This window comes from Anolis carolinensis, unplaced genomic scaffold (genome assembly GCF_035594765.1).
Source record: "Anolis carolinensis isolate JA03-04 unplaced genomic scaffold, rAnoCar3.1.pri scaffold_9, whole genome shotgun sequence".
NCBI classification, from domain to species: Eukaryota; Metazoa; Chordata; class Lepidosauria; order Squamata; family Dactyloidae; genus Anolis; species Anolis carolinensis.
The window spans coordinates 14,277,604-14,291,123 of record NW_026943820.1 but is presented as its reverse complement, the minus strand read 5'-3'; the positions used below and the strand labels follow the sequence as shown (position 1 = coordinate 14,291,123).

Below are 13,520 nucleotides of genomic sequence, written 5' to 3'. Positions count from 1 at the left end.
ATTGCAGTTAATTGCAGCTGGTTTGCTGGTTTGCTCTCCCATCTGCGCCACAGTAAAACCGTACTGGAGGGAAATCCACGACAAATGTCAAAAAAATTTAAAGATAAAAATACCACTACTCCCAGAATTCTTTCTATTGGGCATGACGAATAACCAATGGGGAAAGAATGAAGACAAAATCTTTACACACTTAACAACAGCTGCCAGATTAGTTCTTGCAAGATTATGGAAACAGAAATTAATACCCAACGTGGAAGAATGGATAAAAAGAATATGGGATATAATGAATATGGACTACCTAACGTTCCTGCTATCAACAACACAAAATAAGCCAAAAAAAGGATAGATTGGACACTGGTAAAGGACTGGATGAAGAAAGAAAAAGTTAGAATATTGTTATAAAGCCCTTAACGCGAAGGAGAAGTGTCAACTGTTGACACAAAAAAAAATGAATGATACCAACAACATAAATAATACAAATAGTTACGACAACTTTATAGAGAAGAATGGAAGTCAAGAATCGACAAGGACCCTGACCCCCCGCACCCTTATTACCCCTTTCCCCCTCACTTTCTACCACCCCCCTCCCTACCCCCATCCTTTCCCCCCCCCCACTTTCCTAACCCACGGAAGTGGATTTTATTGTTATTTTCAAAATTTAATAAAAATTAATAAAAATTAATAATAATAATAATAATAATAATAATAATAATAATAATAAAATATGGCATCAAATTGCTGCTTGTTGTAAGGCCGCCTTGAGTCCCCTCCAGCATTGAAAAAGGTGGGATATAAATATGGTAAAAATAAATAAATAAATAAAATAATGGGTTCTTTCAACTTCTGTGCTTGGAAAGCTGGCAGCAAAATAACATCAGGGAATGGGATTATCTGCCACTTCCTCTCTCCTCTCTCCTTTCCAATATTCCCAAACAGACTATAAATTAGGGGTGTGCAAAACAGTGGAAATCTGTTTTGTTTTTGTTTCGAATTTTGGGTGCCCCACCCCAATTCTGTATTCTGGAAGATTCTTCCCAAAACAGAAATGGAACTCCAGAACCCAAATTATCTTCCTGAAAACAAGACAGGGATGCACCAGAAAACAGAATGAAAACTGAACGAAAACAGAATGGATTTCTTCCATTTTGGACACCCCCTACTATACGGTAATGGAAAACAGCCAGCTTGGGAATATTTGCCTTTTAAGAATTAGAATTCTACAATTGGACTAAAATAAAAAATAAACAACAGTAGTGTGTGGGAATGCAGATTTACAAAGACACACAGAAGTACAATTGCAGCATCATGGATTGTTGAATCAGCACAATTGCTGAGGTCCAGTATCAAAGATGCTTTGTAGCAGTGATAACGCAAGTACAATTGAATAGCTGGTTTGGGTGACAAAGTCCCAACACTAACCTTTGAGCCCTGCTAGATAAGAACACTCTGAACATCTTCCTGTCTGTATTGTCCCCTTGCCTGACTAATATACGCTTCCCAACTCTGGCATGTTTTCTCGGCTCAACCTCAGTCTTTTGACAGCTATCTAGAATTCACAGTTAGTTAGCTACTTTTGCAGCCCTATGCTCACTAATTGCTGCTACGTCTCTTTTTCTAAACAGCACCTGTTTTCTTCTCTTTATCCTGTAGACCATATATTTGATTAAAGACAAATTTGCAAGTACTTTTACATGTTTGCAAGATTGCTAAATATGCGATATGGCTCATTGTTGAACCACTTGATATTTTGGATGCTATCATGATGAACAGGGCACCAGTCATATCCCCCAAAAGTCCCAATTTTGGCAGGGAAGGTTCTGATTAATCCCCATTTCCCGGATTCAAACCGTCGACCTTTCAGTCAACAAGTTCAGCAGCTCAGCAGTTTAACCTGCTGCGCAAGTTGCAAGTTGTGCAAATTTGATTGATTTCTCTTAATGTCAAAAAAGACAGAGAGAAAAAATTGAAAAGGATAATTGATTTTTTTTTGGGGGGGGGGAGAAAAGTCGTATCAAACTTCTATAACTAAGGCGGGTACACATTGGGGTACCCACAAGTTTGCCAGTTTGAAAAATAAAGATGGTTCCTGTAAAGAAGTGTGTTTTTATTTTGATTTGTAGATGTCATGTTTAATTTCGTTTTAAAAGTCATGTTTGGCTATGTTTAAAAGGGTAAGTATTAGTTACCAGTGCGAGAGGGGTGGTAACCAGCTCAGCATTCTGAGGCACGTTACCATAGCAATGAGGGCGGAGCCAACTGCCGTTTGGAGGAAAAAGAGAGAATGTTTTAAAAAACAGTTTAGTCTGTGGTCAGTAAACCATAGGGAAGGTTAGTTTTAGAGTCGGTGCCCTTATGAGGTACCGAGAGACTGATTCTGGTTGAGGGATCAGGGTGGCTCAAATGATTGGACATTTTGAGTCAATTTTAAAATAAGTGGTGACTTATTTTAAGTTTAGTCTGTGATTTTAGTCACAGGGAAGACACTGGTTCCAGGTTAGGGAAACCAGGGGAACTCAGATTTCTAGTGGCGTTAAATTAAGCAAGTTAGGTGACTTGTTTAGGTTTATTTGTAGAGTCTGAGTAGGAAGGGAAAGTAATCCCAGTTAGATCCAAAGTGATCAGTTAATAACTTTGCAACCATTATCTAAGTGCCTTTAAAGAAGTTACTGTAACCACTAAGCTCTGTGCCTGAAATAAACTTGTTTTGTTCTTCAATATCCAAGTCTCTGTCACCTATATTCAAAACTAAGTAACGCTACCATCTAATGTGAATAAGAATAAGAAAGAATAAGAGAATAAAAAAATTCCTCTCTGCCTGAGATCTTCACAGTTCCATAGAAGGAGGAGCTTCAACAAACACCAAAGATATCAGAGCTGTCTTCAGTTTTCACTATATATCTCTTAACCAATAGGTGGTTTGTTAGAAGAGATAGACACTCTTATCCAAATGCATTGGTGGATCATTAGCATAAGAAAAGATGTGTTAGAAGAACAAAGATCAACCCATAAAACATTGTTTGTTTGTTATCTCTTTTCGGGGTGCTACCTCGCAATCATTTTTCAGTCTTACCTTTTTCTCTCCCGCAAATGAGCCTTAGCCACCCTGTCCATGTTATCTCAAATAATTTTGACAGATGCATTTTATTCTTCTCCTCCAATTAACTATGCAGCTCCACTGTGCTAATTTGACAGCTGCTCCTGCCTAACTAGCTTGCCTGTTTAGAGCCCTTTATTAGAAGAAACAAAACCCAACAAACTCCTCCTTGCCTGATCTCTCGCTTTCATTTTTATGCTCAGCCTGCAGCAAAGTAACAAGGCCTGTTTCTTAATCCCTTAAAATAAGTGTCCTGCCAACACCCTGCATAAGGATGACCCACCATCTGGACCCAGATTCCATGACTTGGATCTCAAGCAAAGCGCTGAAACCTGGTGCTGAATTTTAGAGCAGGTCTCCCTTTGGCAGTGGAACTGTGTGTGCTGATGAGAGATGCAATTTGATTATCCTCATCTCATTCCTTTAAAGCAGTGTTTCTCAACCTGTGGGTCCCCAGGTGTTTTGCCCTACAACGTCCAGAAATCCCAGCCAGTTGACCAGCTATTAGGATTTCTGGGAGTTGAAGGCCAAAACATCTGGGGACCCACAGGTTGAGCACCACTGCTTTAAAGGAAGAGTAGGTAATCCCATCGTAAATATCAGTTATAGAATCCTCGATATGTGGGACCAAGGAACATCACAGTTTGGTCAGGATAGTCAAGGATATCAACAAGGAAAAATACACAAGCAAGTTTGGTTTTCCTTGAAACTACTGGAAAGGCAAGATTTCAGTCTTCCTCTCCACTCTCCCATGTTGAATTAATTGACTAGAAACTACCTTTGAGCTTTTAATTCAATCCACAACACCTGCATTAAGATGACAAAGTGGGAGGAGATGAGAGAAATTAGGAATTTTAAGCGCATCTGAAAGTTTGGTGACAGAAGATTAAAAAGCTAAAAGTTTTCCCCTGGGGTTAAGTCCAGTCGTGACCGACTCTGGGGGTTGGTCCTCATCTCCATTTCTAAGCTGAAGAGCCGGCGTTGTCCGTAGACACTTCCAAGGTCATGTGGCTGGCATGACTGCATGGAGTGCCATTACCTTGCTGCCGGAGCGGTACCTATTGATCTACTCACATTTGCATGTTTTCGAACTGCTAGGTTGGCAGGAGCTGGGATTTGAACCTTGGACCTTTCAGCCTGCAAGTTCAGCAGCTCAGTGCTTTAACACACTGTGCCATTAAAATGGGCACACACTGTGTCCCTACCAAAATGGGGACTTTTGGGGGATATGACTAGTGCCCTGTTATTCATGATAGCATCCAAAATACCAAGTGATTCAACAGTGGGCCATATCACATATTTATCACTTTTTAGCAATACATTTGTGGCAGCCACCAAAACCTAGTTTCTGGAGTAGAACTACTTTCAAAGCAAGTATCACACAATCAAACAGGAAATACCACTTTCAAACCAGGAACATTTTTTTTCAAATTTTGTTACATAGTGTAATTCTGTCCGGAAGACCTCAAGTGCCTCATGCAGTCAAAAATCCCAAGATGCTATAGGATGTCAAGGAATTTAACATGTCACCAGGCTGTCAATGGGAATACATATCAAAAGGAAGCAATTGAACTTGGAGTGGTGTACTCCCATATGACAATGATAGGGGAAATCTGGCCCTCCAAATAACGTTGAGTTGAACCTACCTGCAAGGTGTGCTGGCTTGGGCTGATGGGAGCTACAGTCCACAGGTTCCTTACCTCTGAAATATAGGATTGGACTGGGAAAAAAATACAATCCTTTGCCATCTGTGTCAAAGATTAATGACTTGCAAATTAATATCTCCCTGTTCTATTCCAGTCTAATGTTCTTCTTCTAATTAACTGAAATTAGTATCATTCCTCTTGGCTTCTACAACATGATGTCAAACAAGCTGAGAAAAAAAGTCACTTGGGGATCCTGGTACAATTTGAAATATACATGCATACACATACGCACACAGAAAGAAGGAAGAATAAAATTTAAAATGATACAATCACAAAACAAATTATTTTGCTAAAATACAGAAAATGCAATATAATATGAAGCAAACTGACCAATGCTTGCAATCCAAATGTACGGGACTCTAAAACAACATGAAACAAGAATTCCAAAAGACTGATATTTTTCTTTTCTTCTGACAAATGAATACTGAGCATTGTATATTCCTCTTGATAGCAAAAGCAGAGCATCTGGTTACAGACTGTATGTCGCTTCAGAAGCAGAAAGACCTCCTCTGTGTTTATGACATTTCTTCTCACAGCTTTGGGACAGGTGGGAGAAAAGGAACTTTATGTACTTAAACCCCTGTAAATCATCATTATACCAGTGGACATACTTAAAGGAAAAGGGAACCTGGAAAGCAAGACAGTAACATGAGGAATCATGTCAACATACATATAACCCCTTGTCTTAAATATTTCCTTCTATACCACTCCAATAACAATTAATGATTCTGCAGCTATTAAAGTTGCTTTTGTTGTCCAATCTGGATGCTTTAGGGGGGGAAAGCTAAGGAATAAATATTTTAAAATCACTTTGGATAAATTAGTGGGAAAGAGCTAGGATGGAGGAGAAAGCGATGACTGAAATGTTTAATTCTTCCTCCATCCACCACAGCAACCTCAGAAATCCCCTCTTTTGTTGGCATTCTTTGCCAGGCCGGCTTCCCCAAAGGCTCCAATGCTAATTGTGCTGGATAAGCTAGAATCTAGCTGAACTCATTCCGTTCTAGTAGTTGCTTATGCGTGAATGAATGCCCAGTGGAGTTTGGTTTTAGGGCTTTGACAAGGTTCCCAGAAGTGACAAATTAAAGCCAAATTGGTTTCAGGAATTCCAGTGTTTTGAGTCAACTTGTTGGTAGTCTGAAAAGCTTTGTGAACTGCACAAAAGCTTGCTGATATAATGCAGGAAAACATGACAATACTTGATCTCTCCAGTAGAGTAATCAATTGTCAAGGCAGAAGCTGAGCACCATCCAGTCCCATGCCCATCCAGTAAACATTGGTAAAAGAAAGAAGATGGGTTGTAGAAGACTTTCATGGCCGGAATCACTGGGTTGTTGTACATTTTCCGGGCTGTATGGCCATGTTCTAGAAGTATTCTTTCCTGATGTTTGGCCCACATCTATGGCAGGCATCTTCAGAGATTGTGAGGCTATACCTCACAACCTCTAAAGATGCCTGCCATAGATGTGGGCAAAACATCAGGAGATAATATTTCTGGAACATGGCCATACAGCCCAGAAAATGCACAACTCAAAGATGACAGGATCTAGCAGAGACTTCGTGTACAGCATTTAACAGTAATTTTAATTACTGAAATTTGTACACAACCAAATAGACTCCCTCCCAGAGAAGTCTTGGTTGTCTCCCTCTCTGTTCTCTTTCCAAAAAGAGGCCTTTTTAAAAATGGTACTCCTTGGCTTTTAGCTTGTTGGAGCAGAAGGATTGATTTAAAATGAAATATGCTGTATCTATGTTTTGTCTCAATGTTTTAATTGGATTGTTAAATGGATTTTTAAACTGCTGAATTATATTGCTTTATCTATATTTTCTTTTAACTTATATTGCTAAGTGCTTTCAGTCTCCTGTTGGATGGAAAGACAGGATATAAATGGAGAGAGAGAGCGCAGTTACATAGATAGAGAACAATTGGCTGTGAATTGGCAGGAGAATATTAGTAGAGCATTCTCTGGGAATGTTATTTTTCTTTTAGTGGAAAGGGCAGTCAGAAAAGGGGAGTTAAATGGATTTGTGGTGTATTGATCTGTTGAAAGCTAGCAGGGGAACCAGAAGTTTAAAAACTCCCATGTTGGTTTGCAAACTTCCAGCCAGCATTTGGGGGAAAGCTAACAGCACAATGTACCATATGTGTAGTTTCATTTCCAAATTTCACACAACCACTAAAGGTTAAGTTCCTCTTTTCTTTTCATTCTGGTTATCCTATATTGTTTGCCATTTCTGATGCTGAGAAGTGATTTAAGTTTCCCAGAAACACACAAAATATTTTTTTAAAATTTTGCACAAAAAATACCATTTTCAAAACCACTTTTTTGGATTTTGTCCAAAGGTGATGATGTCAGTGACGTTGTTGTTATTTAAACCATCTATTTATTTATTTATTTATTACAACATTTATATCCCGCCCTTCTCACCCAACAGGGGACTCAGGGCGGCTTACAATAAAACACACATATAAAACCTGTACAATACACTATAAATCAGTTAAAAATTAACTTACATAAAACGCATTATAAAATACAGATAGGCGTGTTCAAGTTTAAAAGACTGGGTCAATTGAGTTCCAGCGTACATAATAGTAATTAATGCTGCTGAGACAGGGCCTTTTCAGTAGTAAGAGACAGGGCCTTTTCAGTAGTAACTCCCCGCCTATGGAACGCCCTCCCCATTGAAGTCAGGCAGGCTCCCTCCCTCCTATCCTTCCGTAGGAAGGTTAAAACTTGGTTGTGGGGCCAGGCCTTCAAATAAGAATCAGCAGCATTAATTACTATTATGTACGCTGGAACTCAAGAGGTCCCCAGTACGCTGGAACTCAAGAGGTCCCCACCAGCCGCACCCGTGAGGCTGACAGGACTGCGAGCATGGCCTCATCTGATGATCTTAAGCTTCGAGGTGGGTCGTAGCGGGAGACACATTCAGACAGATAAGCTGGGCCGGAACTGTTTAGAGCTTTATAGGCTAAAGCCAGCACCTTGAATTGTGCTCGGTAGCTAATCGGCAGCCAGTGGACCTGGCGTAACAGAGGAATAGTACGCTCCCTGAACGCCGCCCCAGTTATTAACCTGGCAGCCTCCCGTTGGACTAATTGAAGCTTCCGAACAGTCTTCAAAGGCAGCCCCACGTAGACTGCGTTGCAGTAGTCTAAACGGGATGTAACGAGAGCATGGACCACCGTGGCCAAGTCCGGCTTCCCAATGTACGGTCGCAGCTGGCGCACAAGTTTTAACTGTGCAAAGGCTCCCCTAGCCACCGCAGAGACCTGGGGCTCCAGGCTCAACGATGAGTCCAGGATCACCCCCAGACTGCGGACCTGCGCCTTCAGGGGGAGTGCAACCCCGTCCAGCACAGGCTGTAACCCTATACCCTGTTGGCCTTCCAACTGACCAGGAGGACCTTTGTCTTGTCTGGATTCAATGTCAATTTGTTGGCCCTCATCCAGTCCGACACAGCGGCCAAGCACCAATTCAGGACCTGAACAGCCTCCTTAGTGACAGGTGGGAAGGAGTGACAGAGCTGGACATCATCTGCATACAGATGACACTGCACTCCGAAACTCCTGATGATCTCTCCCAGCGGCTTCATGTAAATATTAAGCAACATGGGAGACAGTACAGAACCCTGCGGGACCCCACAAGTCAACGGTTGTGGGGCCAAGCAGGCGTCTCCCAATGACACCATCTGGAACCGACCCTCCAGGAATGAATGGAGCCACTGCAAAACAGTACCTCCGAGCCCCATCCTGGCGAGGCGTCCCAGAAGGATACCGTGATCGACGGTATCGAAGGCCGCTGAGAGGTCCAGCAGAACCAGCAGGGACACACTCCCCCTGTCCAGTTCCCGGCGTAGATCATCGACTAAGGCGACCAAGGCTGTCTCGGTACCATGCCCCGGCCTGAAGCCAGACTGCGCCGGATCCAGAAAATCAGTGTCAACCAAGAATCCCTGGAGCTGCGAGGCAACCACACATTCCAGGACCTTGCCCAAATAGGGGAGATTGGAGACAGGCCGGAAGTTTCCAAATTGAGTGGGATCCAGTGATGGCTTTTTCAACAGCGGCTTGATCTCAGCCATTTTTAGGCCATTCACAAAATGAATTTTTAGACCTCAGATAACAAATGTGTTCTTCTTTCTTTAAATTGAATATTTGTACTTAAATTAATCCTCTGTCTATAGATGTCCTCCTTGCTTTGCTGCAATATTCAAATGTCTTTCTTCGAATTCCAAGAATTTTGCATATTTTTGGCAAGGGGGAAAAAAAGCAGATGTGTAAAAAAGTTGCATTCATCAAGGTCACCTATCTGTCTCCCCACTGCCTTTACAAGCTCTCTTCTGTGGGTGCGATCTTGTGAATTTTCACCCATCATCCGAGACTGTGTCAAGCTGCCTTGTAACTTTAAGATTGGCTTGGAAGTGCAAGTCAAGCATAGCTTTGCTCTTTTAGCACTTTCAGGTGCCAGTGGAGGTGCGTGTTAGCACATTGATAAGTTCGCCAGAAGGGCAGACTGTTCCCCCTTCCCTTATTTCTGGTTTGCTGTTTCTTTTCAAAGATGCAATTACATTTCTTCTCTAAATCACCAGGAGCTGAGCCACTGTGTTTTTCCTCTTCTCCTGCTCTGGAGTTTAAAACTCTGCTGGAATTGGAGTGGATTTAAGTCAGAGGAATAATCTGAAACTGGAGATGCCAAATGTATTTTAAAAACAAGGAAAGTACAGAAGTAATATTAACAGTAAGCTGTTTGTCTGCCATTTATAAACTGATGAAGGTTGGGCTTTAAAGGTGGTGTGATTAGGATTTTAAAGTGGGTATAAAGTTTTAATGTAGCTTATTATTCTTAATGTTTAATGTTTTTAATAGCATTAATTGATTACTTTTTAAGGCTCAGCCTACTTGAGGGACCGTATCTCCTCCTATGGGCTAACACGAGCCCTAAGATCATCAGGAGAGGCCCTTCTCTCAGTCCTACCTCAAGCTGGGTTGGTGAGAACAAGAAAGAAGGCCTTTTCGGTGGTGGCCCCATGGCTCTGGAACTCTCATCTCAGAAAGGTGTAATCAGCCCGCTTCCTACTAGTCTTTCGCTCTCAAGTTAAAACTTTTTTATGGTACCAAGCCTTCTCTGAAGATCAACAATAAGCAATTGCCATATATACACGGGTATTGTATATCTTTTGGGATTGTTATCTCAGACTGGCAATTATTTTAACATGGCCTAACATGGAGCTTTTCAGATTCTAGAACAACTTTTAATAGAGAACTTATTAAAGTTTTTAATGGTTTTACTGGTATAATGTAATAATGTTTTGATTTATTAATTTGTCAAAATTGGCTTACGTTATATTATGTACTTTTGTCGTTTACCATTGTGTGCTGCTTTGAATCCCACCCATGGAAGAAAAGTTGGATACTAATTATTATTATTATTATTATTATTATTATTATTATTATTATTATTGACACAATGACATAGTTTGACAAAGCAAACAAGATAGATATGCTGGATTTCATATCACAAAATCACAAGTCGAACACTTCCCAAGCATTTAGGACTATGTGATGTATTTTCGGATGATGCGGGCAGATCTCAGTAGGGTGGCCTTTTGCAGTTGGAAATAATAGACATTGACAAAATTATTATTATTATTATTATTATTATTATTATTATTATTATCATCATTATCATCATCATTATTATTATTAAGGTAAAGGTTTCCCCTGATGTTAAATCCAGTCATGTCTGACTGGGGGTTGATGCTCATTTCCATTTCTAAGCCAAAGAGCTGGCATTGTCCGTAGACACCTCCAAGGTCATGTCGCCAGCATGACTGCATGGAGCGCCGTTACCTTCCCTCCGGAGCGGTACCTATTGATCTACTCACATTGGCATGTTTTCGAACTGCTAGGTTGGCAGAAGCTGAAGCTAACAGTGGGCGCTCACTCCGCTCCCGGGATTTGAACCTGGGACCTTTTGGTCTGCAAGTTCAGCAGCTCAGTGCTTTAACACACTTTGCCACCTGGGCTCCTATTATTAATAATAATAATAATAATAATAATAATAATAATAATAATAATAATAATAATTTGGCACTATTTTATAGTTATTGTTCAATGCCTTGAGTCTCTATATTTGGAGAAAGGTAAGGTAAAAATAAAGCTAATAAATAACACTGCAGCAAAATTCAAAAAAAAAAATTCTGTTCCTGGTTTGAAAGTGTTATTCCTGATTAATTGTGTGGTCCTTACTTTGAAAGTTGCTGTTCTACTCTAGAAACTTCATTTTTGTGACTGCCACAAACTATATTGAATTGGTTGTGACTCATTGAAAAACTATAGCAAAATGTGTTGCAGGATGTCCCTGCTGCTCAAATAACGTTTTTGCAGTTTAATAAACTTTTTCTGTGTTTGTATGATACAACCAATTAGAAAATGACATTTATAACCCAGGATCAAACATCGTGTTACATAGTGTAACAACAACAACAACAATGCCTTTTTCTCACTTTGGGAAACAAAGCATTTCAAATGGACAATAAATTTAACATATAAAAATTAAAAAGTAATGTAAAGCCAGTTAAAATCATAAATAATTAAAAAGTCAAAAAGATGACATTTAGAAGGCCCTCTCCCGTGGTTACACTATTTATTATGTGATGGGACACTGAGCAGGGTCTCCCCATAAGACATCAAAACCTGGAAACGTTTGCATGGGAGAATATGATCCTTCAGATAACCTGGACCAGAGATGAAGATCTATATGATTTTATAGATCATAACTAACATAGAATTGTGTTCAGAGACAACAGCCAATGGAACTATTGCAATAAGGAGCTGGTATGCTCCCTTGTAGTCGTCCAGTTATTCCTTTGGCTGCAGCTCTTTGGGCCAACTGAAGTATCTGAACACTCTTCAAAGGCAGCCCTGTGTAGAATGCAGTACAATAATCCAAATGAGATGTAATTAAGGCATGTGTCGCCACGGCCAAAGCAATAGAGAAACAATAACGAAAGAGTGATAGCTGGCCAAAATGGCTAGCAGCAGTCAATTAGCAGTCTACCATTCTCTGGGATTCAGGTAGAATCTTTGAACAGCTATATTCTGACAATTATTACACTATGTAACAAAATTTTTGTTCCTGGGTTATGAATGTCATTTCTTAATTAGGTCTATTATAAAAACATGGAAAAAGTTTATTAAATTGCAAAAACTTTGTTGTTGCAGGAGAGACATCCCGTAGCACATTTTGCACTAGTTTTTCAATGAATATCTGAAAGAGTCTCAACAAATTCAATAATTGTCATGAACAATCTTTGGATGGTAATTTTGCACGTTCCCCTTGGAGACGGTCCCTATTGTATGATACTATGAATCCTATTACTGCAGACACGGACTACAGCCAGGAAATCAGGAGATGTTTCCTTCTTGGGAGGAGAGCAATGACAAATCTCAATAAAATAGTGAAGAGTAGAGATATCACACTGGTGACAAAGATCCGCCTACTTAAAGCAATGGTATTCCCTGTAGTTTTTATTCCTTTTTTTCCCTTTTTTATTTTTTTTATACCTCCCAACAATTAACTATTTTTGCCATACATAACTTATTTCAGTATACATTGTTCCAAAAGTAACTATTCCTTAAATGACATTTTAAACAGTCCTTAGAAATGTATCACCCACCCCCGCCCTTCCCCCATACCGTCCACCCCCCTGGAACAGTCATTCAAAATATTGTCAATACATCAGTTTAACCATGTGGAACGCCTGGTATCTTTCGTCTCCGTCTATTTTGTCAATTAGCACAGTCCATTTCTTGAACCAGTCTTGATCTTTTCGGCTATTTGTATATATATTTTTATTTTGAATTATGAAGTCATTAATTACATAATCTGATATATAAGCCCACCAGGTTTCTACATCCCATTTGGTATCATCCCTCCATCCTCAGGCTATTGTGGCTTGTATTGCGGCTGTCATATATTTTAGGATCTCTGTCCAATTATTGTTATCTTCCTTTACCTTTACTGTGAGAGACATGTATGTAGCTTTGTCCCATATTAATTCTTTCCCTATTATTTCTTCCATTATTTTTCTTATTTTTCTATAAAAGTTCTGAATTTTTCTACAGTCCCACCACATGTGGGAAAATGTACCTATTTCCCCACAGTTGTGCCAACACTTATTTGAAGTATTTCCTGTTATGTGTGCTAATTGGAGTGGGGTTCTATACCATTTGAATATTATTTTCCTTTGGGTTTCTTTAATCCTTATATGTTTAATTTTATGAATATTATCAATCCAAGACCCAAATAATTTCTCAGTAAAGTTTTTTTTTCCTGTTTCCCGTTATCTATAAGGGTTGTTTTTGTGAGTTAAAGTGATTAGTTCGTCATACAATAGCCCAGTCATTCCTTTATCTATTTCTATTTTCCTTTTAATTATTCTATCCAGTGGGGTTTCAGCTACTTCTCTTCTTTTCATGTTCTGAGCTTTACTGGACAGCCCTAACAATGCTATCCAGTTCCCTTGACCACATTTGTCTTTTATTTTATCCCACTTTAATATTTCTCCTTTGGGATTCATGATGCCCCCAATCCTTTTGATACCGTTTTCCTTCAGTGCCCTAATTAGATCTGTGAATGTCTTATTCTTATTTTCCAATGTTTCTAGTGGGAAAGTGGTATTCCCCATAGTAACCTATGGATGTGAGAGCTGGA

The 13,520-nt window shown here is 39.8% G+C and overlaps 1 long non-coding RNA gene across 1 annotated transcript in view; it reads right to left on the bottom strand.

Annotated features, from left to right (window-relative positions):
- The window catches only part of LOC134293682 (uncharacterized), a 46,889-nt gene extending 43,391 nt beyond the window's left edge, over window positions 1–3,498 (bottom strand). The window contains exon 1 of the long non-coding RNA XR_010000638.1: window positions 3,071–3,498. This is a non-coding gene — a long non-coding RNA (uncharacterized LOC134293682). The remainder of the gene's footprint in view (window positions 1–3,070) is intronic.
- Between the last annotated feature and the right edge of the window lie 10,022 nt (window positions 3,499–13,520).